Genomic DNA, 22,886 nt, shown 5'->3' with positions numbered 1-22,886 from the left:
AGATAAAATCCAACATACCCCAATACAAATCATAGGTGTTGTGTTGAGAGATGTAGCAGCTAGACTTCACATAGAAATTTCGAGAGAACCCTAATTTTGGTGATTTGCATCCCAGATTTCCTCCAAGGGATCATCAGATAGCTCAGGGAAGTCATCAACTTTCTTCAATGTTGTGTCTAGGCTCAAGATAAAAAATACGAAGACCTAATTAAACTATAAATTAGGGATTAGTTTATATTTTGAGTTTTTAATTATGTAAAGCTTTGTAATATTCTGTTAGTTCAATTTCCCTAGATATTTTGGATCTCAACTTGGTATGTTTTTTCTATATATTACATGTAAAAGAAAATCCAAGGGTTCGTAATTTTTGGGGAAAATAGAAACCTTATGTATTGTTGTAAAGTTTTGGAGATCAATAGAATTCACTATGAGTAGTTTCAAAGATTCATGTGTAAATGGTTTCCTATTTGTACTTGCATGTGTGTTTGTCTTCTTCTTAGTTACTCATATGATCATTTGTCTTCAGTATTTGGATAAAGATTGAAACACACATTCCATGCTTGATGTCACCATGGACAAGAAAAAATGAAGAGTTAAATGATGTTCTTATGAGAGAGAGAGGGAGAGATCATAATAGAAATTGAACACATAGCAGTGGGAGCATAATTTTTCATGCATTTAATGTAGTCATATTTTAATTATCCATTAGCATTCATGTCCTATACATAAATATATTGCAAAGAATTGGTAGTGCTTAGAAATAGCATCTGGAAATATTCTCTCTGATATATTAGTATAGTTCATATCTATTTAAGTTACAATATTGTATAGACCAATAGAGAAGGTGTGGAAGTTGCTGAGGATTTTGCACCTACAATTGAATACAAAGGAACATTAACCATGGAAATTTCTTTACAATCTAACATGGAAAAAATATGAGAGTGAAATTTATCATTGTTTACAAAATGACATCTTCAAAAAACTTTCCCTGCATCCTACTTGCTTCCATCATCATCCTAAATCATATGTTTCTCCCCCTTGCAATTCAAGATCCCTGAGGCGTGGGTTTTATTCAAAACTACCTGATTAATGGCAAGTCATTTTTTATTACAATGTTGTTTGCAGCAAATCATACAGTGTGAGGTAAATGATAGGCTTCTAACACCATTGAATAGAACACGGGGAAGTACATTGAGATCAATAACATGTATAAAGGTGGGAAGTAAGTCTTGAAATTGGTCTTGCTGCATACGAAAGACTCAAAACATAAGTGAAATTAGGAGTATTCTACTTTGAGCATAACAAGTTGAAGATATCTAAATATGCATAGAACATTTTCAAAAATAATCTAAAGGGTATTGCATTTAAGAGACTTTGAAGGTAACTAAGAGCTTTCCTAGAAGTAATAAAGAGAGACTTTTTCATAAGAAAAATGAAACAAGACATGGTAAATATCAGTTATCAAGCTCAAAGTGCACAATAGATGCAACAAGTTTGAAGGTACAAGTGTATCAAGAGGGTGGTTCTCTACAAATAAAATTACAAGAAATGCATACAATGGATAAGAGCACTTATGATTAGTATGCCTCTATCCTATTTCAATAACTTATGTTATCTTTAGACATGTTGCCGCCTATTTCTAAGCACCAAAAAATTAGCAAGCTAATCTTGTTGATTATTGCTAGGAAAATACTAGAAATCTAATACCATGTGAGTTGTGGGGATGAAATATATTCAATTAATTTTCCTTTAAAGAGTGATTAAAATATCTATAAAAACATAGCAAGCACCTGAGAATCCCACTAAATCATACACAAATTTCTTTTCATATCCATTACCAGCCCAAGCAATGTGAGGCATGTGCAAATTTCACATGGAAAAATAAGGAATGTTAAGAATATTTTACCACTCAAACCAAATAAATGAAAAAACTCTATCGAAGTTATATATGCATTTAATTGGGACATCACTTTGGAAAGTACATGAATACACTCTCTGGAAAGTACTTACTTATTGTTTGTGCATAGCTCACTGATTCCACTAGAGTTGAAGGCCTTCAATGGATGATCAGTCATGGTAGAATATGATGCTTCTCCACTTGTTCTATAGTTACTCAGCAAAGTCTCATATGTTAGTGTAATGAAATTTTCTAGAGAATCAAGTTATGTGTGCACACACAATGAAATAGAGCATCAAATGTACTTGGCATGGAAGGTAATATTGTATGGTCTTACATCTCTCTTTGCTCTTGGTTTATCACCATGGTTGTGTATTGTTGCATCGCTATAAAAATAAACATACCACATGTTAAAAAATGGTGATGAATAAATACACAAATCTAAAACCATGACTTTTTTCAACACATGAAACTAACTGGGAACCATATGATGAGCCTCAATGTTGCAACTCCCAAGGCTACCAACTTAAATTATTAACCCTAGGTTCTTACAAAATTAAGAAGTTTTGGAACTATATGTGTAGCATGAAATGTGTCATTCTTTCGTTGATCTGATGCAATGAAGTGAATTCCATGAAATCCAAGCCTAAACTAATTGCACAAATGGAAATATTACTCTATTTTCATAAAGGAAACCTAATTACTTTTGCAGAGAAAAAATATCAGTTACTTTTGCATAAAGGAAAGGCTATTATACGTTTCATGAATGTAAATGTTAATCATATTTGTAGAAATGTAAACATTAACCTATTTGCAGAGTGTAAATGGTACATCAAAATGAATCCTAGTCTACGCAATAGAAATAACAATGTCTGAAATGGAAACCATAACTTAAGATGTATCAAAAAAATGAAATCATTCTTCAATCGTTGAATTCAAGATATATTTTTCCAATAGAGTTCACAAGGTTCTTCATAAGGTAATAATTAATATCATCATTATGCTCTTCAAGTAATGTATCTGTCCACTCACCTAAACTGCATAGGTGAATTGCAATGGAGAAGAGGCAAGTCTTAAAAGATTTTTGGTCTTACTCAATCACAGTTTTGAATCCTGGGGGTCAGTATTGAAGCCTAAGAGACAAAAACGAACCTTTTGGAGCTGATCTAGTTAAGTTTACACATGTTACAGGAGTGCCACGGAGGTTCTACAGGAGGCCTTGTTTTGCTACGGGAACGAGATAACTTGTCGAATGGCCAAGTAGATCAAATGAAAATGGGATGTGAAATTTTTTTTTATTAATTAAGATGTCTTAGGACTCAATTCCAAGTGAAATCACTCCAAAATAACCTTACTAACATGTGCTAAAAAATAGCAGAAAATTACTACTCTAAAAACCAAAAATTCAAGAACTAGTAAGCTAGTTAACCTACAAAATGACCAACCTAATCAAGTGAAACCACTATGGGGTAATTTTTTTTATTAAATTAAATATTTTTATGACCAAATAAAATTGAAATCAACTCAAATGAAGCTCATTAACATGTTATAAAAAATAGCAGAAAATTATTATTATTTTGCTACAAGGTATTTCCAGAAATTTTAGATTTGTGAACTAGTATACCAATCCAAGTAGCTCAATGATGAATATGAATTTTAAAAGTTTTTATAAGGATCCATTATGATTTCGAATCTATAAATAAACTGCAAAAAAACTCACTTCAATCATTTAAGCAATGTAACCTACAACAAAAGAAGCATAAATAGTAAATGTAGGGATAAGAGATTTAAGTGAAAAATTCATTCAAAGGAAATAAAGAAATTGTAAAAGAGGGATATAAGGCTCCTAGGATGGCCAATCCCAAGGAAAATTAGAGCAATACAAAGGAAAGCAATTTTTAGAAGCTAAAAATGGCACCAAACTTAATTATTTCATCAATGCAAGTACATCCCTGCTAGAAATGAAAGTGGGGCTGCTAAATAACAAGTTTTCTCCATAAGAAGACTGAGAAACACATGCGCCTAGAGGAAAATTTGAATTTTTACTTATACAAATTGATGGGGAAGCATTCTCCTTGAAAGGATGAAGTTTTCCCCTCCAAAATCCCTCAAATAGTGGATCTGGTTCCAAACACTAGGAATATGCATTAATTAACAAGGAACACGTTTCTAGATTTTATCAATCACTAAAGCTCTAGAATGTGTAAAATAATTTCATAATTTTTATTATCCAATCTTGATCCTCTTTTGGCAAGAGAGAAAGTCCCTAGACTATCTCCTCTTCCAAATCTTCATAATTTTCCCAATATTCTCACAATATTCTACAAAAATAAATAATACTAGGAACAAATATGCAATTATCTTTAAACCTTTCTAATGAACATATTAAAGTTAAAAATATGTCATATGATGCAGAAATAGAGGTTTCCTTTGTTGAAGGATGGTTAGATGGGTATTAATTTATGTATAATTTGGAGTCCCATCAAACCCCCCTACTGAAAGTGTTGATGTAGCATTTCTTTTCATGATTGTTTAGCAAACTTTCAAGCATAAAAACATAACCTTCCTCTTTTCAAGTTAACTTTGTTGGCTTGTAGGTCCATTGCATTCACACCCTATCCCTTGAGACATTCATTCTATTTCACCTTATTTTTCTAAAACTGTTTGTGCATAGAAAACCACAGTGTTTCTAGAGGCCATTAACCTTCTTTTTTCCCCTTGTGCAAGATGGGTTCTTGAAAAAAAATTGGTTTGGTAAGGTTTTCCACATCCTTTTCCAATCTTCTACTACCTTTTTCCACCATTTGGACACCTCTGAAACCCAAAAAAAACCTCAGATGTGATCTTGTAGCAACATAGAGCATCTTGTAGTAGACTTGTAGCATTATGTAGAACATCACAAAATCTATCAAATATTGACCAAAATCGCACCTCATGCTTAATTTTTCCTCTTACATTTCTATAACATCTTCTACGCCTTGGATGGACGCTAGAAAGAGATTAGAGACCTCTTGGAAAACCTCTTTTCATCACTGTGTTTTGAGTTCTATTTTGATGGTGAATTCCTTATTGCCTTTTATTTCATTCTTATTCTCTTTTGTGGCCTAGATGATTTCCTAATGGGCTCTGGAATTATTTGTTTTGATTAGGTCTCTCTTAGGCACTACTATTTTGGTTTTTAGCACTTTTTGTTCCTCTTCTCCTTCTTCGTCCTTCAGTTTTTCTTTTAGCTAATCTCCCTCTTCTCCATCTTCTTCAGCTTATTCATTAGATTCTTCTTCTCCTTCTTCTTGGTTGTGGGATTTCTTTGGTTAGATCCACTCCCCTTAGCCTTCAATACAATTTTCCAAAGTTGGCAAGGCAATTCTCTATTTGGCTACAAGTTTTAGATATTTATGTGTAATGAGAGTTTCTAAAGTGAAAAAAAGAAAAACTTTCTTATATTTTCCTCGAGGAAATTTTATTTCATTCTCACCGAAAAATAATTGAAATTACCTTTCTTGTCACGCTCAATTCAAAGGAAACATCCATATTTCATTTTTTATTTGTAAACTTTTATCAAAAGTTTCCCATAGGTTGTACTACTGAAAAAACTTAAAATTTTGCAGGCTTCTTGTTCACATATGGCGAGGAGAAACATGTATTTACCCTTCCTTTGGATGTTGTTCTTCAAATCCTAGGATTTGGGGGTGAAATTCCTCAAAATAAGGGTCTTTTGCAACAACTTATGCCTTCTTGTAGCATCTATGTTTTCTCCTATAGCACATAGTTTGTCTCTCTTGTAGCAACCTTGTTTCTCCTGTAGCAGATATGCTCGATCCTATAGCGCTTGAAAATCAACTTTGTGTATCTTTTGTAGCATCCTAGGTAGCCCCTGGTAGCATCTAGCTCATCTTTTTGTACCTTGATGGGTTATTCAGACTGTGTTAGGTCCCTATAATACTAGTGATACCCCCATTGCTATTGTCATTGTAACCCTTATTGTTATTTTTGTGCCCCAATTGTCCCCATATTGTTATTATTGTGCCCCATTGAAGACCACTATTGTTATTTTTGTGCCCTTATATTATTATTGTTATGTCGACTTTGCTTATATTGTGACCCCTTAGACTCATATATATAGAAAGGAGGTTTTTTTCATTTGTATCATCCAAGAATGATTCATTTGTGTAATGTAAAGGAAGTTTCCCTCTTGAAGAGGCTAATTTTGAAGTTGTTTATCTATCTTTTCTTCTATTTTGTGAGTTGGTTACATAACATTTGGTACTATAGCTTTGGATTCTAGGGTTTCGCTTCTCCAAATAGGTCACCGTGGCCTTTTCGCTACAACTTTGTTTTTACGACATTTCAGATGCAGAAATTAAAACCCACTTATCACGATGAACCTCGAGTTTGAATTTCAGATCTTTTATCACTATATTTTCAGAGATAGGAGCCAAGGAAGTTAGGGTTTTTGCAGGCTTCCGAATTATATCTCAAATAGGTGACGTGGGGAAAATTGTCATAACTTTATCTCCGAGTATCACATTGAAATTTCGTAAATAGTTACAGAAATAGAATGACCTATAATTTTCTTTGTATCAGTTTCAGGTCCTAAGGTTGAAACCATGACACGTGGCACTTCATACACGTTCCCTCTACTGAACCAGTGTATAATCAGGTCATTGTGGGATATTTGGAGTAATGCTTCCTTGGAGAATCCAATATTGATCATACTTGTGGAGTTGGAAAGAGGACTCAGAGGGCGACTGCAGGATAAAATTTCAGACCTTGGAGATCCAAAATTACAGAGATACAACAGATTCAATATCGAGCTCCTACAAAGTGATAACATGTGTGTAAGTTTTTTAAAATTTTGCACAAGTTTGGTTTGAAAAATTAGTTTAAAGGAATTCAAAGGGCATAGTGAAGCATTATTATGATTAATTGATGACCCAAAGAAATAAAATGGAAACACCTAATAAGCAACCTAAAATATCTGGCATGAATCATGAAGAAGAGGAAGAAATGAAACATGATATATTAAAATTATGAAATCAAGTGCAACAAAACTCACTCTCACAAAAAGTAACAGAAGCTAAGAAAGATAGTTTAAAGAAAGGTGTGGAAGCAAAGATGGATGGCATGGAAGCTAATATGGATGGTATAGAAGAAAAATTTAAAGGCAACATGGAAGATTTGAAGGCACGCGTGGAAGCTAAGATGGATGGTATAGAAGAAAAACTTAAAGGAAACATGGAAGATTTCAAGACATATTTAACAAATTTTCTACAAGAAATTCTTACTAATGGCGAAAGGGAAGTAAAGGAACCCCGTGACGAGAACAAAAGAAATTTTAATCATGATTTCATAAACTCTAACGATGGATTGAAGACCCGCTATTTTCCAAATATCTATATGAGGAAGTTTGATGGAAAGGATCCCATAACATGGATACTACAGATGGAGCAATATTTCGATCTCCATAATGTGAAAAACAAACAAAAAGGTACGCATTGCAACTTTATATTTGGAACCAAATCAGTTTGTATGGTATCGATGGCATTTCTCTCATAAAAAAATTGTCACTTTGGCAACTTTTACGGAAGAAATGATAGCACGTTATGAGGATACAAAAAGAAACACATTTTTTAGCCAATTGATAAATCTCAAACAAAAGGGTTCAATGATGGAGCACATTGAGAACTTCAAAAAATTGAATATAAGGGTAAAAGATATTCCAAAGGAGCATAATATTGATGTGTTCATAGGTTCTTTAAAGGATAGCATCCAACGTGAGGTTCGCCTTTGGGAACTTGATTCATTGGGGAAGACATTCAGGTTGGAAAAAAAAATGTAAAGAAAAATTATGGAAACAAAGAAGCCTACCACTCACAACTATAAAGATGGAAGTATTGTTGCCCCTAGCCTTCCACAACCTACAAGGTTTACACCAAAACAATCGAAAGAAAAAAGAGCAAAAGGGCTTTGTTACAATTGTGATAGCAAATACACTAAAGGTCATAAGTGTGCCAAGAAGAAATTATTTTACATAGATTGTCAAGAGGAGGGAGAAATGGAACAAGAAACATCAAAAGAAGAGGATATACACCAAGAAAAAACACTAGAGAAAGAATAAATGAATCTGACCATATCTTGTAATGCATTGGCTGGAATTACCACTCCTGAAACTATCAAGATAGAAGGACATGTCAAGAAGAAAAACGCAATAGTGTTGATTGATTCGGGTAGTACCCATAATTTTTTCATTGTAAGATAGCTAAGGAATTGAATTTCTTCCTATATCTAGCCCCAGAGTGTCAATTGATGGTTGCAAGTGGAGGAACCATAAATTTCTCTGGAAAGTGCCATAATATCAAGCTATCCATGGGAGAATATGTATTGAATACCTCAATGCTTTCCATTCCAATGGGTGGTGCAGATGTTATGCTAGGATTCCAATGGGTGGTGCAGATGTTATACTAGGATTCCAATGGCTACAATCCTTGGGTAGAAAAACTTTTAATTTTCAAGAACTTTTCATGAAATTTTCTTCGGAAGGAAAGGAAGTTGAATTAAGGCGTATCACAAGGAAACCGAGAAACATGATCATCTTTAAAAGAATGACAAAGCTTCTAAAGAAATAACAATGAGGTGTAATTGCACAATTATGTTCGCTAGAGGTTCCCACATCGAAATCATCTATTTCTCCAGATCTCCAAAAAGTATTGGACAATCATTCCAACGTATTTGAGACTTCCAAAGGCCTCCCACCTATTCATGATCATGATCATTCTATTCATTTGATTCCAGAAAGTGTTCCTCCAAACATCAGGCCTTACAGATATCCCTATTCCCAAAAGAGTGAAATTTAATGTATGGTTACAGAAATGCTAGAGGTTGGTATAATTCAACCTAGTCAAAGTTATTTCTCTGCTCCATTAGTATTGGTGCACAAGAAGGATGGGTCATGGCGCATGTGTCTGGATTATAGAGAGTTCAACAAGCTCATTATTAAAGATAAATTTCCCATTCCTGTCATTGATGAATTATTGGATGAATTTCATGGAACAATTTACTTCACCAATTTTGATCTTCATTCAGGATATCATCAAATCAGAATGAAGATTGAAGACATTCCAAAAACAACAGTTAGAACTCATGAGGGTCGTTATGAATTTTTAGTCATGAATTTTGGCCTAACCAATGCACCTTCTACATTTCAAGGTTTGATGAATTCCATTTTGAAACCCTTCCTTAGAAAATTTGTGTTAGTATTTTTTGATGATATACTAGTCTACAGCAAGTCTTGGAAGGATCATGTTCAACATGTTGACAGTGTGCTCAAACTATTGGAGGAGAAAAAATTATATGAAAAAAGCTCCAAATGTTTCTTTGGAGTACAAGAGGTGGAATATTTGGGTCATATTGTATCTCATGAAGGTGTGAAGGTAGACCATAGCAAAATTAAAGCCATTAAGGAATGGAAAATCCCCACATCCATAAAGCATTTGTGAGGATTTCTCGGGTTGACAGGGTATTATCACAAGTTTGTTAAGAATTATGGGAGAAGAGCAGCACCTCTAACAACATTATTGAAGAAAGATGCATTTTCATGGACTCGAGAAGCAACGAAGGCCTTTGAAAATCTTAAAGAGACAATGTGCCAAGCACTGATCTTAGCTACCTCAGACTTCACAAAAACCTTTATTGTGGAATTTGATGCCTCATAAAATTGAATTGGTGTTGTTTTAATTCAAAAAGAAATACCCATTGCTTTCTAAAGTCCTTGAATCAAAGGAAAGTATTTACACAAAGCTATTTAAGGAAATGTGGCAATACTACATGCACTTAAGAAATGGCGACCCTACCTAATGGGAATACACTTCAAGGTAAAAACAGATCATGATAGTCTTAAATACTTTTTAGAACAAATATTATTTTCAGAAGAGCGGCAAAAATGGGTCACAAAGATGTTGGGTTATAACTTTGAAATCATCTACAAAAAGGGGAAGCAAAATGTTGTGGCATATGCACTCTCAAGAAAGGATGAGGATGAGGATGTGGAAGCATTGCTTTGCGTCATTTCTATTATCCAACCAGACTGGATAAACGAAGCAAGGGATGTATGGAAGAATGATGAAAAAGTGTGGGCACTCATTCAAAAGTTACAACAAGATCCCAGTACATCTGATACATTTGGCTGGAAAAATGATTCGTTATGGTACAGAGATCGCTTATACCTATGTAAGAATTCCTAACTCACACAAAATATTCTTATGGAATTGCACACCTCTCCCTTGGGAGGGCACTCTGGATTTTTAAAAACTTACCACAGGGTTAAGAAGGATTTTTTTGGGATGGCCTTCAATCAGATATTCAAAAGTTTGTGGCAGAATGTTTGGTTTGCCAACAAAATAAAGTTGAAACAATTAAGACCCCAAGTCTATTACAACCTTTATCCATTCCAAGCCAACGTTGGGAGGAGGTATCAATGGATTTTATCACAGGCTTACCCAAGTCTGAAGGAAATAGTGTCATCATGGTGGTAGTTGATAGATTTACCAAATATGCACAATTTTATGCATTATCACATCCATTTAAAGCAAGTCCAATTTCTGTTTCATTTATGAAAACAATTCAAAAGCTACATGGAAACCCAAAGATTATTGTAAGTGAAAGAGATCCCATTTTCATTGGAAATTTTTGGACATAATTATTTTTTTGTCTTGGTACTCAGTTAGCTCATAGCTCATCTTATCATCCTCAATCTAATAGGAAAACTAGGATACTAAACAAATGTTCAGAAGAATATCTCTGATTCTTTGTATCTGAGAAACAAACACAATGAGTCAAATGGTTGCCTTTGGCTAAATTTTTGTATAACACTTCCTTCCATACTGCAGCAAAAATGACCCCATTTATGGCACTTTATGGATATCATGCACCGCCCATCACATCATATTTAAGAGAAAATTCTAAGGTTCAAGCAATGGAAGATCACAACGAGCATCAAAAACAAGTTCTCCAACTTTTAAAGGATAACCTCACTTTAGCATAGAATAGAATGAAACAACAGGAAAATCATCATCGCAGTGAAATAAGTTTTGATGTAGGTGACTACGTATTCCTACGACTACAACCATATAAACAAATTTCCTTAAGCAAACTAAGAAGGATAATAAATTATCACCAAAGTATTATGGTTTGTACAAGGTGTTGCAAAAGATTGGTACTATGGCATAGAAATTGGATCATTTTGCAGCTTCCGGAGTGCACACAGTTTTCCATGTTTCATGCTTAAGGAAGGTTATAGGCGACAAACTCCCAGTTCAAACAATATTGTCAGAACTTGATGAGGAAGGTAAAATCATATTGGAACTTGAAGTAATCACAGAAACAAGAACTCGACAGCTACGAAATCGATCAATTTCGGAGTATCTCATCAAGTGGAATAACTTACCTGCTGAAGATTCCACATGGGAGGGTGATAATTCTATACAATAGCATCCGGAACTACTCAAGCGTTGATACCAACACTTTTTTGAAGGAGAGGGGCTTGTGAGGTCCCTATAATACTAGTGATTCCCCCATTACTATTTTAATTATAGCCCTTATTGTTATTGTTGTGCCCCTATTGTCCCCGTATTGTTATTATTGCACCCCATAGAAACCCGCTATTGTATTCTTGTGCCCTTATATTATTATTATTATGTCGGCTTTGATTATATTATGACCCCTTAGACTCCTATATATAGAAATGAGCTTTTTTAATTTGTATCATACAAGAATTATTCATTTTTGTAATGTAAAGGAGGTTTCCCCCTCGAAGACGCTGATTTTGAATTCGTTGATCTATCTTTTTTTCTATTTTATGAGTTGGTTACATAACAAACTGTTTCTTGGGAATCACTGATTGCGCAAGTGAATTTGAGCCTCGTACTTTTATTCTCTTTTGTGGTAATGGCTTAGAGTGCTTTGGTGACTTGGACTTTTCATGAATTCCCTCTTTTAACCATTGTCACCACTTCTCATAATCATGACCTTCTTTAATTTGGCTTTTCCATGTTGCATGAGTGAGGGATTTAGATGCACCTAACTGGTTGAGGGTGGCCAAGGCTGCTAATTCATCCTTAGCTTATAAAACCTCGTCTCTCATGCATTGACAACAAATTTCTGACCATAATACGCTCAAAAGAAGAGGTGAAGAATATTTCATACTTATACCTACCTGATGGTTGTTGGAGAAGCATGCATGCCACTGCTGAGTTGATGAACGATCCATGGTTCTTAGGAAGTGTGAATTTCCTTGTTTTGCTTATTCACAGGTCTTTATATGATACAGTTGACAGATGGAACCTTTCTTTCTTGTAGGAATCTCTCCAGTTTTCGATCTTATATTTTTGGAGAGGATGGTTTACCTTACAAATTATCCTCAGGGATGGTGTGGATTCCTGAAGATTCAGGGGTGGCCAACTCTTTTTTCTGGAGCAATAATAATCCTTGGATCATGTTTTCTCATGAATTTGTGAAGGCTTCTATAAGATTTTTTTCCTCCTGTAGCAGTCATTTAGTTTCTTCTCACAATATCACACTACATTGAGGTACTCGGACAAATGATAGTGGGTTTTAGGGACAAGAATAAAATCTTTAGAAGGTGGTGAAAGTTATGGGAAAAGAAAAAAAAAATTGAAGTCAAAGTCATTTTTCGGTGTTTATTTTCATGTGTGGCTAGAGGTGGAATCTTGGTGATGGATTTGGATGAATGGAGTGGTGATTGGGGTGAATGAACTAGAGTGGACCTCTCCCAACATTTCTCAAGGAAAATAGGACCTTTGGGGATCTTTTACCAAGTTGATCTCTGTCCCGTTGCACTTTTGGTTGCTCCTATATCATTTTAGGACAATCTCCTGTTGCAGAATTGTTTTATCCATATCTCTCAAATGGTACACTGGATTGACTTGAGTTTTTTTTAGCATGTTTCCATCATTCGTATGCACCTCCTCATAAAACATCTTGACCAATGGATGCGTTAATCTATTGAATAAATAAAAATGGTTGTAGGTTATGGAGGACTATGTCTCGAAAAGTGTGCACTAGAATTTGTTGAAATTCCTTTAGAATGTTACCATCATCCATATGCATCTCCCCATGAAACAACTCAGTCAATGGATGCATAGTTTTCAAGATATGGTAAAAACAATTTTCTTCCCTGTGCCTTTTTTCCTCCTATAGCATTTTAGGACATTGAAGAAAATGAATCAGAAAGGCTTGGAAATGATGCATGGATGTTGGAAATGGATGAAGGTGATGGATTGAGATGGCCTTGGACATATTGGAGCATTTGAGCAAAGGAGGAGAAAATCCAAGTTTGATCATTTTTTTCTTTTGGTGCTAACTTGTTCTTGTTTCTTGGAAAGGTTGGAGAGCACCTATATTCATATAAGAGAGATACATGGAGCAAATATTTTCTTTCATTTTTTTCTTTTTTTTTCTTTCAGGCCTACTTATTGCCTCAATGAGGTTTTCAACTAGTAGGTCTGCCTAAGCACCTCAAAGGAGTTTTTCACCTAAGAACTTTTCTTTTTTCTGTTTTTTTCTCTTTTTCCAACCCATTGACCGCCTCATAGAGTTTTTCAATGAATGAGTCAATCTCAGACCCTCAAAGGAGGATTTCACCTGAGATTTGATTTTTCTTCTTATTTTTTCTTTTTTTTATTTCTTTTTTTTTATCCTACTCTACTTGAGAAAACAAAAATTCTTTCAAGTATAAGAATACTTCCAATGGATCCATGTGCACATCAAAATGATAGATAAACTCCTGTGTAGGCTCGAAATATATGATTTGACATGTACCTGAATTTTAGAGACCAAATGCTTTGACTTTTACGATATCAAACATTGTTGAAGAAGAGAGTGATGCTCCATGTTGTTGATTTTCTAGAACCAAACCTCAATGTAACTTTGATGCCCTTGGTTCGCTTATTCATATGGATCATTTTTCATGTCTTATTGTACCATGACTTTCAAATATTCCTCATTTTGTTGATTATTATGTTGAAGACGTGGAATATTTGATGGTAAACATGAGGGAACTTTCCCAATCTTTGATTCTGATGTCTGCTCTTCATCAAGTGTGGCCCATGATTCTTTGGTCTTCTCATTTGAATCTTCTTTTCCTGAATGTTGTCCTTCAATGACATGAAGAGAATCTCTTTTTTGCAATACACTTCTTGAGATAAGATGAATACCATTCAGATCAAGAGGAGTTGTTTGGAAGTTTTGTATGTCAACATTGTAAGTGGGTTGAGTCACTAAATTATTTGGGTTTAGAAATGGTTGGACAAGTAGTTGAAATGGAGTGGATATTTGAGATGGATGTGGTTATGGTGGAGTTGGTTATGAGGAAAATTGAGGAAAATATTTTGGATTTCTCCAATAAGGTATTTTCCAACCTTGTTTCCATGATTGGTTTTGGGGTTGAAATGGCCAAGGTTGCCAAGGAAAGGGTGTGTTTCAATTTCATTGAGATGGATGTGCATAACCTTGAAATTGTGAATTAGGGTTTTGCATCATACTTGGTTGAATAGGCTGCCATGATCTTTTTGGCGCTACATAACATAGTTGCTTTAGTCTTTGACTTGTCCCATTATCCTCTTGGTAAACTTCCTTCAACCTTAGTAATGATGGGAAATATTTAGTGGTGTGTGATTCTGCATGGATAACAAAAATATCAACATCTTATTTTTTCTCATTTTGAATTCTTAACATTTCTACTTATTCAATTAAATTGCTAAAAAGTTTATTTTAAAGTTATCAAGTGAATTTCCAAGCTCAAATTGACTTACCGATCTCGATGTTGATTGACTTACTCTTTCCCTTCCTCTTGATATGTGCTTGCATATTCCATAAATTTCTTCAAATGATAATTGGTATACACCACTTCTATTCATGAGATCAATGAGGTCATTCGACTCATCTCTAATTGTTCTAAGTAATAGGACTTTGGTGTGTCAAATCCTAAATGACGTAATTTTTCCCTCTTAACATTATACATATATCTATATTAGATCCTCAAGAATCTCTTATTTTTGAGTCATTTTAAAGATTTCATATTTAAGATCATGATCTTTATATTTTTCTAGAAATATCATTTTGTGATTTTATTGAAATAGTCCCTAAACTCATGAACCATTTAAGATTTCTATCCTTCAATGTAGCTGGAAACAATTTCTATTTTTGAGTGTTTAGTAAGTAACCATAAAATCTACTGATCCAAGATATTTTACTTATAGATGCATCAGAATTATGTGAAACGGAACTTGTTAACCACAGAACTTAAAAACGCATAAAACAATGCGGAAATAACAAGATAAGCATGAAACCATGACACAAATATTTTTATTCTGGAGCTCATCCAATTTGGACTACGCCTCTGGGCCCTACTCAATAGTGGGGAGGCCTTCATTCATTAAGTGGCATAAAAAGAGCTAAGAGTACAAACAACATTCATTTGCAATTCTTATACCTCCGAGCTGAACGATGGATGAAGAATGGAGAGCCCAGCTTCAGAAACAGATAGTACCACTGAAATCCTGGCAACAAATTGTGCACAATCGCTTATCCGAACACCCAATTAGGAGAAATGAAGCTTTTGCACCCTCTTAGAGCCTCCCTACTTCTCAAGGCAAGGTTCCAGCGAGCTGCCAGGTTCGCTACGTACACTGATTTTCTCAACTCCTAAGCCAGCCCCCTCTTTTCCTATGCAGACCGTCCAATATATATATATATATATATATATATATATATATATATATATATATATATACTTGATCGGCCAACTCCTCAATCCTGCGCAGTTCCCAACAGATGACAAGTCTATCATGCGGGCGTTTCCAACAAAGATTCTCAAGCCATGAATAGTACGCATGTAAAAAACCTCTCAAACATATAAAAAACACCATCAACATAGTTCACAGACCCTTTTCACATTAAACCTCAAACTGCAGATAAATCAATGCACTCCTAAACCTAGCGGCTTTACCATCGGTGGCCATAGTCTATCGGCGTCGATAACCCATCGCAAATCGCAATCGGTCGGAGCAGGGGTGATCCTCCATACGGGTCGTTGCACTGTGCGATGTGCGATGCTCGATCCAGCAGTCCCGATGAATTTTCAAAATTGCACTCTATACCATATCGCATCTGGGAACATTGGCTCATCGCAATCAGTGGAACTAGCGAGTCTTACTATTTACGAATGCGACATTGTGTGATATGCGATTGTGATATTGCAATCGCAACCCTGACTACCGGGGGCCGATTCTGTAGTGCACTTTCCTTTGCGATGTGTGATTGCAATCATCGCATTGCACCCTTTCTTTCCTGGGGCCAATTTGTAAAACCGCTGACCTACCTCCGATCCGTGATTGTGCAATCAAAATCGCAACCTGAATCTATTGAGGCTGATTCCTTAATAGAGGACCTTTACCTTTTGTGATCAGTGAATTGTGGGGCCAATGGCCACCTGCCACTTAGTGCTTCCCCATTCACTGAAGATTTTTTCCACGTCATTTTCTCCTCCCCCCTGTCCAAGTCAAACGTAAACTTTGACTTGCTCTAACTTCTTCATATGAGCTCGGATTCGAGTGTTGTTCACATCATTAGATTCAGGATGACAAGCACTTCAAATCTGGTGCTAATTTTATCAAAATTCTACCACTTTGATTTTTGACCCTTTTTACCATGCCACTAGTACTTTTTAGAGATCCGCGTGGACCAATCCTCCCCACTAAGAGCTTTGGACCGCCAAAAGCATTTTTAATCAGTTGGAAAGTTAGGAAATTTCTCCCTCACTTTTTCTTTCTCCATCCATCGAGCTTTACTCAGATGCATTCCTTTGAAACCCACACAAATATACTCCACATCTCCCCATCCTAAAGTTCTAGGAATGATATCTTCGGGCAACTTGTCTAGATACTCCAGTACAAAATCATCCACTATCTGAATCCGTGCAACCTCTTTGGTATCCATAATCAATGGAGGTTCATAAAATTTTAAGTTTTCAACATTCACTACTCAGTGCATTTGCATATAAGCAGGCAAGTCAAGATGGAATTCATTGTCTCCAATCTTCTCCAATATGGTGAAGGGACCACATCAAATGGGTCTCAATTTATTCCCTTCTCCCTTCATTCTATCATTGCTAATGTGGAGTCATACCTTGCCCCCAAATTGAAACCGATGGTCAACTTGGTGCTTATCATGTCTAGCTTTATACCAATCCTGACTCTTCTCCAACTACTCCTATACTGCCTGATGAATCGCCTGTATTTGCTGAATAAAATTTTGTGCTTTTTCCCTATCATCTCATCCATTCCCATCTTCATCTTTCCCAAATACCATGTCTAAGGGGCCATTTGGTAGATAACCAAAATAGGTCTCGAACGTTGAGCTCTATGTGCATGAATGCACTGCTCAATTGTATGCATGTTGCACATAAGGAAGTTGTTCATCCCACAACATCAATGTCTTCCACAATAGCCTCGTAACAAGTGTACCACGATGCCATTGATGGCCTCTATCCTTCCATCAGAGTGTTGATGAAATGTCGTACTTATTTTCATCTTGGTGTCCATCATTCTCCACAACCTGGTCTAGAACTCTCCAAGAAAGCAAGAGTCTCAGTCTAACACAATAGGTATGGGCAACCCAAAATGGACCTAGACATGATGAAATAAAAGATAAGCAGTCTCCTCAGCAGTGACTTGCTTTTTACAAGGCATTAAAATACACATTTTACTAAAACGATCCATGACGACATAAAAATAGTCGTGACCTTTCCTAGACATAGGAAAACCACCTACAAAATCCATAGACACACTTTCCCATGGTCAATTCGGAATTAGGAGTGATGTGTAGAGTACAAGTTTTCTATTAGAGGGCTTTGAAATAGAACACAACACACAACCCTTTACAAAACGGGTCACAATGTTTTTCAAATGAGGCCAAAAACAAAACCTTTGTAAATGACACAATTTTTTTCAACCCTAAAATGACCAAACACAAAAGAGGTATGAGCCTCTCGGATTACATGTACCCTCTCATCAATGGGTATGCATGGTTTTCCTAGGTGATACAATAGTTTTCCCTGCAAATAATAATTGTCCACATGCGATCCACGAGTCATTTTTGCATAAATATCTTTAAAATCATCATCATTAGCATATTTTTCAACATAACTTTCTAATGATAAAAAGGCATTTTGAAAACTACAGATGCATATATAGGAGGGAGAGAAATCATATCTTCTACTTTGTTCCTAGCGCCCTTCTTCTACTTTATTACCAGATGAAATCGCTGGAGGAATCCCATGCATCTGAAGTTACGGGATTGTTGAAGCTTGGTCTACGACAGAAGGTATTGCAAGGGCTGATGATCCGTATGGATGATGATCTCCTTGCCAATCAGGTAGTGTTTCCACTTCTTTACACTCTGAACCAAGGCGTACAACTCCTTTGCTGCATCAATATAGCGCTCATGGCATATCCACTGGCATCTGTTTAAATCTCAAAAGGTTGTTGAAGGTCTGGTAATGCTAACACTAGTGTTGTGTTGATCTTCTCTTCTAGTGTGTTGAAATATATCTGTTGCTTTCCTCCCCACTGAAAGGTCTACTTCACACTTGTTAATGCGTGTAAGCGGGATGCGATGATAGAGAAGTTCGCAATGAACCTTATCTAATATTGTACCACACCAAAAAAGCTTCGTACCTTTGTAACATTTTTGGGCTCAGGACATTTCATAATCGCATCTACTTTAGAGGGGTCTATTTTAAATTACCCATTACTGACTATGTGACCTAAATAAACCAGATAGGTCTTCCCAAACTCACAGTTTGATAGATTTACATACAGGTTTTCATTTTCGGAACATTAAGCACTTTCCTCGCATGACTTACATGTTCATCCCATGTCCTACTATAAACAAGAATATCGTTCAGATATACAAGCACAAAATTATCAAGAAAAGGCTTAAACAAATCATTCATTAACCTCATAAACGTTGTCGAATCATTACACAGTCCGAATGGCATCAACATCCATTCGAACAACCCCTTCTGGATTTTGAATGCAGTGTTCAAAATTTATTTTTCTGCAACTTTAACCTAGTGATATCCACTACACAAATCCATTTTTGTAAAATAGACAACATTTTTCAACTAATCTAATAATTCATCAATGCTACGGAGATGGCATTGATTCTTCGTCGTAATTTTGTTTAACATCATGTAGTCTTCGAACATTCTCCATGTGTCATCTCTCTTTGGCACCAACACGATCAGTGAGACGCATGGAGAAGAACTCGATCTGATGACCCCTTGACTTAGCAATTCCTACACTTGTTTCTTGATCTCCTCCATCTCGATAGAAGCCATCCTGTACACGCAAATATTCGGTAGATGAGGAGCCTATTATAAATGGATCTCATGTTGGATTTCTTGTTTTGGGGGTAATCCTCTCGGTTCCTGAAACAATCCATCATAGTTAGAAATAATTTCTAACAATTATTTCTTATGATCAGGATCACAACATTTGAAAGCGTTAGCTGTCTTGGCCTCTTTCACTCTCACCACCATGAGCAGGCACCATTTAATGGAATTAACTAGTCATTTCATCTGTCCTGCACTTACAAGGATAGCACTAACTTTCGTATGATGAGATTTGACTATATATTCTACCCCGTCCTTCGTGAGGTGGTATTTATTTTCATGCCAAAAGAAAACTTCCTTTTTCTCATACAAATACAGACTTCCCAAGATAATTCCATAGATATCCAAAAGCACAACATCTACCTCTACCTCATCAACTAATTTGGAAAAAATAACAAATATGGCCCTACACTTCTTGGTTAGTTGTAATTTTTCTTTATCGCTTACCCAACCAAGCGGGTATGGGCTCGGATGAGGCTTAATTTCGAGGCCTAACTTTTTCACTAAGGACTCTAAGATTAAAATTTCTTGGGAAGCTCAATTGAACAAAGTTTCCACCTTTGTGTGTTTTATAATAACCCTAATGTGGAATAATTAAATTCTCTTTTTTTCATTACTTACGGGCTCATTCAAAGAACTAGTACTTGCAATTGAATCAGAATTATTACTAACAGAAAGAGTACCTCTTGCACCCACGGTTGTCATCAATGTCTCTTCATCGGAATCTGATACAAGGTCCAGTTGCGTTGTTGCCACTGTCTTTTGCTTTCCCTTTCCGCTGAATCTCTTTGGTCTTAGCTCTAGATGTGGCTTCCAATAGTGGTCCTCATCATGACCTTGTCTCTTGCAATGAGTGCAAGGTGGCATTGCTCCATCCCCTTTCTTGGCTGCGACGATCTTCTTATCCTTCCCCTTGCCTTTCTTCTGGAATTTTCCATGCTAAGGGTTGAACGATGTTTTCTTGGCCTGATCATCTCTGTCATTCTTTCTTCGGCTTTCAAGATGAATGACCTTTATGTTGGCCACATCAATCGTAGTAGGCTCAAACAATAACAGTGAGTGTCTTATGTAACTACCTAGCACACCAACATACTTAGTTACAGTGTCAGGAGAATCTAATGATGTGCCCAAATTCAATGCTTGTTTCCGAAATTCTTCATTGAAGCTTTGCACATTTTTTCTTTTACCTTGCCTTAGATATTGCCATCCCATTAGTGCCTTTTTTATAACCCAAAGGGTAAAATTGGTCTTTCAATGTAGAAATAAGATTGGATCAAGAGGAAAGAAGGTTACATGAATTTTTGCTACCCTTCTGCAACTTTCTCTCGCACCAAATGAGCGCAATGCCACTCAGCCGAAGAGATGTTAACTAGACCTTTGCCTCATCTTTTTTGATCTATTGAATCCAGTAATAGACCTCTATCCATCTTATCCAATTATAAAAATTTTCTGCACTATACTCTCCATTGTAGATGAGCAGGACAAACTTTACATCTAGCTTGAAGAATGGTTTCCTATATTTGTGTTTGGAACCCTGATTAGAGTGATGAGAACTATTACTTGAAAAAGTAGAGGGAGGAGGCTCTTCTCCACCACCTTCATTATTTTCTGATCTATTGTCATCGACATCTTACTTCTCATGCCCAAGTGCCTTCTCATACTCTGAAAACAACTTGTCCACTTTCTCTGCCATATTGTAGAATACCTTAGAGAAATTTTGTTCATCTTCCCAATGAGCTTCTTCATTTTCCATGTTTCTTCTTCTTTGTGCACGCCCTACTTCGGGATCAAAGGACTCAAGCTTTCCTTTGGCTTTTCGCAGCTTTTTCCGAGTTAGCATATACTTGTGAAATTCGCATCAATAAAGACCTGCTTTGATATCAAACTTGATCCCAGATATTTTACTTATAAATGCATCAAAATTACATGAAACAGAGCTTATTAACCATATAACTTAAAAGCACATAAAACAATGTGGAAACAAGAAAATAAGCATGAAACCATGACAAAAATATTTGATTACGGAGTTCATCCAATTTGGACTACATCTTCAGGCCGTACTCAATAGTGGAGAGATGTTCATTCATTAAGTGGCATAAAAAGAGATAAAAGTACAAGCAAAATTCATTTACAATCCTTATACCTCCAAGATGGAAGATGGATGAAGAATGGAGAGACCAAATTCATAAACAGACTGTACCACTAAAATCCTGGAAAAAAAACGTGTAAAATCACCTATCTGAACACCCAATTAGAAGAAATGAAGCTTTTGCACCCTCTCGGAGCCTCCCTACTTCTCAAGGCAAGGTTCCAGCGAGCTGTCAGGTCGGGTTACTACTACGTACAATGATTTTCTCAACTCCTAAACCAGTCCCCCCTTTTTCTGTGTGGACAATCCCATATATATATATATACTTGGTCGGCTGATTCCTCAATCCCGGACAATTCCCAACAGATGACAAGTCTAGCAGGCAAGCGTTTCCAACAGAGATTCTCGGGTTGTGAATAGTATGCAGGTAACAAACCTGTCAAACATATAAAAACCGCCATCAACACTCTTCACATACCATTTTCACATTAAAACTCAAGCCAGGGATAAATAGGTGTACTCTTAAACCCGACGGCTTTACCATCGGCGACCATAGTCTATCAACGCCAATAACCCAATGCAAATCAAAATCAGTCAGACCAGGGGTGATCCTCCATATGGTCCACTGCGTTATGCTATGTGTGATGTGCGATTTGGCAGACCCGATAAGTTTTCAAAACCACACTCTATACCATATCTCATCTGGAAACATCGGCGTATCACAATCAGTGGAACTAGCGGGTATTACTGTTTACAAACACGACATTGTGCGATATGCGATTGCGATATCCTCCATATGGTCCACTGCGTTGTGCTATGTGTGATGTGTGATTTGGCAGACCCGATGAGTTTTCAAAACCACACATTATACCATATCTCATCTAGAAACATTGGCATATCGTAATCAGCGGAACTAGCGGGTCTTACTGTTTACAAACACGACATTGTGCAATATGCGATTGCGATATCGCAATAGCAACCCTTACTATTGGGGATCGATTATGTAGCACACTTCCCCTTGCGATGTGTGATTGCAATCATCGCATCACACCCTTCCTTGCTTGGGCCGATTTGTAAAACCGTTGGCCTGTCTTCGATCTACGATTGCCTAATCACAATTGCAACCTTACTCCGCCCAGGCCGATTCCTTAATCACACAATTTTGGATTTTGCGATTAGTGAAATTCTGGGCCAATGGCAGCTGCCACTTGGCGCTTCCCTATTCACTGAAGAGTTCTACCACGTCATTTTCTCCTGCTACTTGTCCAAGTCAAACCCAAACTTTGACTTGCTCTAACTTCTTCATATGAGCTTGGATTCAAGTGTTGTTTACATCGTTGGAATCAGGATAATGAGCACTTTGATCTGATGCTAATTTTATCACGATTCTGTCACTTTGAACTTTGAGCATTTTTACCATGCCACTAGTA

The 22,886-nt window shown here is 36.2% G+C and overlaps 1 protein-coding gene across 1 annotated transcript in view; it reads right to left on the bottom strand.

Moving 5' to 3' along the window:
• Positions 1–2,267: 2,267 nt before the first annotated feature.
• Positions 2,268–22,886, bottom strand: part of LOC149178935 (uncharacterized) — a 39,620-nt gene continuing 19,001 nt past the window's right edge. Inside the window, exon 2 of the transcript XR_016258884.1 lies at positions 2,268–2,283. The gene's annotated coding sequence lies outside the window, so the exon portion shown is untranslated. The remainder of the gene's footprint in view (positions 2,284–22,886) is intronic.

Source organism: Pinus tabuliformis, chromosome 4_1 (genome assembly GCF_031772625.1).
Source record: "Pinus tabuliformis cultivar Carrire ecotype Pingquan chromosome 4_1, CPIR1, whole genome shotgun sequence".
In the NCBI taxonomy this organism is placed as follows: Eukaryota; Viridiplantae; Streptophyta; class Pinopsida; order Pinales; family Pinaceae; genus Pinus; species Pinus tabuliformis.
This window is presented reverse-complemented; position numbering and strand designations above follow the sequence as displayed.